Genomic DNA, 3,648 nt, shown 5'->3' on the forward strand with positions numbered 1-3,648 from the left:
TTTAAGTGATTTTTCCCACCGACAGATTGTATTAAAATGTATAATCTTATCAGACTCAGAGAAAACGTTACAGCAATACTTAGATTCATAGCCACATCTCAAATATTGAACCGCTCAAAAATATTCACTTCTACAACACACGATGAATCATCAAGTTGAAACAGAAACAGAAAATCTTTCATCCCCCAAATAGTCCTCTTGTTTCAATTGTGAAAACCAGACAATAACATTCCACATCATTGCTTTATATAATCCAGAAGGAATAATAGTATGAACATCTCCAGACCATAGTTTCATCACAATTCTGATTTTACCAGATACAGTATTTCCGCAATAGAAAAATAATACGAAATGTGAATAAATGGACATTTTCAAAGTCAACGCCGTAGTAGTAGTAGTAGTAGTAGTAGTAGTAGGAGTAGTAGTAGTAGTAGTAGTAGTAGTAGTAGTAGTAGTAGTAGTAGTAGTAGTAGTAGTGTTAGCGGTAGTAGCAGCAACGGCGGCAGTAATATTAGTTTTTGTTGTGTTGGTTATTGTGTTTGATTTTGTTGTTGCCTTTACGCCAAAGTCCGCCTATTTCGAGCAAATATATCATATCAAAGGTATTGGAGTTCAGACTTTAGAATTATATTATTTAATATGTGGGTGTTTTGTTAGATAATTGTACGTGATTTCAGAAATATTTGCTTGTTACTTCTGGCAAGTTGAGCGACAATGTTCAGGCTTGTTAGAGAAATTGTAGTATTTATTGTTTAGCTCCTGTTCCATGAGACTAATCATTCGAATGGTAGCGTGCGATGTGAGGGAGTTTTGACTGCTATCACAAAGACACCAAGCGACCATGTAGAGACACTGTTTTAGCAAAATAGCTGTATACAGTAGTGATGATGAATGCAAGATCTGTTCAGAACGGTTGGGTTATCCTGTAGATAGATTTTAGGTAAAATATAATCACATATCACGCTATCTGTTTAGACATGCATGTGAGCACGCAGGTAGGAAACAGAAAAACGATAAAAATAAAATAAAGACAAAATCAAAAACAAGACTAAGGTGAATATATAGTTAATACCTTAGTCGCTAGCGTTATCTTCTTTCTTTCCCTTTACAATCTGAGTTCAAATCCCACGGAAGTCAACTTTGTTTTTCATCTAGCACTATTTAAGTGCTGTGATCGACTTCATCGTTTATACCCTTCTCTAAGATGCATGACCTCGAGCAAATATTAGAAACGATGTATATTAAAATCTGATGAAATTTTGTGAGAGTTTATTAGTTCAGTTGCCAACTAAGAGTTGATGCACACGTCTTGATGTCTGTTCTAATTAATTCGTGACCCTATTATTAAGCAATATCGGCAGTCTCCATATAACTTTATCATTTTATTCATTAGATTGTGGCCATGCGGGTTTACAGCGTTCAAGGGTTTTAGTGAAATATATCGACAGCGAAGACGGAAGTTAATCTGAAAACTTGGCTACCAGGCAGAACATTTGTAGCTTTAAGATTACAAACTTGTTATTTTAAAAATATATGAGTGTTTAAGTAGAGCAAGGGTATTATACCTGTAAAGACAATGGGGTTGTCGACTCTATCTCAAAGTCATCGGAATGAATTACAATGTTGTTGGCATAATCTATTAGGTTGTCAAGAAAGTTCTTGCGGAATTTTTAATTTTGGTTTTAAATGATGTATTTTCAAACTAATTTTCGTTAAACTACTTTGACTTTATATATTAGTTTAAAACCCGTTTTTCGCTCTATCTAATCGTGTTACTCTTTTTTTTTTTGAATAATTAGGCCATTTCTTTCTGGAACGTTGAATACAACATGGACGAAAAGCAAATTCGCACAATTTTCTTATTCCAGTTCAAGCTAGGCCGAAAAGCTGCTGAAACAGCTCGCGATATCAATGATGCGTTTGGCCCAGGAACCACTAATGGACGTACATCACAATGGTGGTTCAAGAAATTTCGTAGTGGTGACGAGAGTCTTGAAGATGATAAGCGTAGTGGTTGGTCATCGGATGTTGACAACGAACAACTAAGAGCCTTAGTCGAAGCCAATCCACGCACAACTGTTCGAGAGCTTGCTTCTGAATTAAACGTAACGTATACGACAATGTCCAACCACTTGAAAGAGATTGAGAAAACAAAAATACTTGAGAAATGGGTGCCGCACGAATTGAACGAACCCCCCCCCCCCCAAAAAAAAAAACACCGTTTTGAAGTATTGTATTCCCTCTTTTACGCAACAAAAACGACCCGTTTCTCGACCGGATTGTAACTTGCGATGAAAAGTGGATTATTTACAACAACCAGTGACGTTCAGCTCAGTGGTTGGACACCGACGAAGCTCCACGGCACTTCCCGAAGCCAAAGTTGCACCAAGAGAAGGCCATGGTGACTGTTTAGTGGTCTGCGGCCGGTCTCATCCATCACAGCTTTTTTGATCCAGGCGAAACTATTACGGCGGAGAAGTACTGTCAGCAAATGGACGAAATGCATAAGAAACTCCGACAACAACAGCCAGCATTGGTCAATAGAAAAGGACCAATTCTTCTCCACGACAAAGCTCGGTCGCACGTCGCACAACTGACCCTGCAGAAGTTGAACGAATTGGGCTACGAAACTCTGCCTCATCCGCCATACTCACCAAACCTCTCACCAAACCTCTCACCTACCGACTACCACTTTTTCAATCATCTCGACAACTTCTTGCGTGAGAAATGCTTCAAAAACCAAGACGATGCCAAACACACCTTCAACGATTTCATTGCCACCAGAACGCAGGATTTTTACGCGTTCTGTTATAACTGTTATGAAAAGCTGCAGGATTTCGGAGTTTGTCAAGATTTCAGAACCTTCACAGTGTTTGCGGTAAAAGTTTTCTTTGAGCTTAATTTAAATTTTTCTTGAGAGAGTTTAAGCTAGGTCGTAACAAAGTGGCAAAACTTACAGATTTAATAGAGTTTCCATTGTTTGTAAAATTTGTTCGTATAAAATCCTGATCCATCTAACACGTAGCCTCACTCAAGGTTTTAACGCTACAGCGTTCATGAATGTCTTGTTGTTTTAGTATTATGATAAAGTTCATATGATAACCCTTTTTCAACGGAGAATGCATCCGCCTAAAATGCTTGAATTTCTTATAGAATAAAACCCACCTCAGAACATAATAACAGCAATCGAAGATAACCACTTTACCCTTTCTTTTTGCCAAAGAGCACAAAGCTAGAACAAAGAGCACAATGCTAGAATGTACTGAAGTCACGACCTTACTTGGGATTAGAATCCCCAGCCTGAGTGATGCTTAAGTTACGGTAGTGACTTTGACAGTGTGGGAATAAAGGCGTTGTGAAAAATCTTCAAGAAATGAAATAGAGTTTCGTTTGTCCAGTAAAATTTCCGTAAACACGTAGAGAAGAAAGTCACATGAATCCTGCAAAACGTCAATAAGCAGAAATTAATGATTCGGTCACCCACATTAGACCGAAACTGATCCAAACTTTCACAATGCCAACAACGACGCTTTTGAGATTCTGAAACAATCTATCAACGGAAAAAAGTAAATCATTATGAAAAATAAATAGCCCCATTTTGTTGGAATAACTAACTTACGTATGTATGTATGTATGTATGTATGTATG

At 37.6% G+C, this 3,648-nt stretch overlaps 1 pseudogene; it reads left to right on the top strand.

Annotated features, from left to right (window-relative positions):
* Positions 1–1,829: 1,829 nt before the first annotated feature.
* Positions 1,830–2,917, top strand: LOC128248547 (histone-lysine N-methyltransferase SETMAR-like; annotated as a pseudogene).
* The last annotated feature ends 731 nt before the right edge of the window (positions 2,918–3,648 follow it).

This window comes from Octopus bimaculoides, chromosome 1, assembly GCF_001194135.2.
Source record: "Octopus bimaculoides isolate UCB-OBI-ISO-001 chromosome 1, ASM119413v2, whole genome shotgun sequence".
Lineage (NCBI taxonomy): Eukaryota > Metazoa > Mollusca > Cephalopoda > Octopoda > Octopodidae > Octopus > Octopus bimaculoides.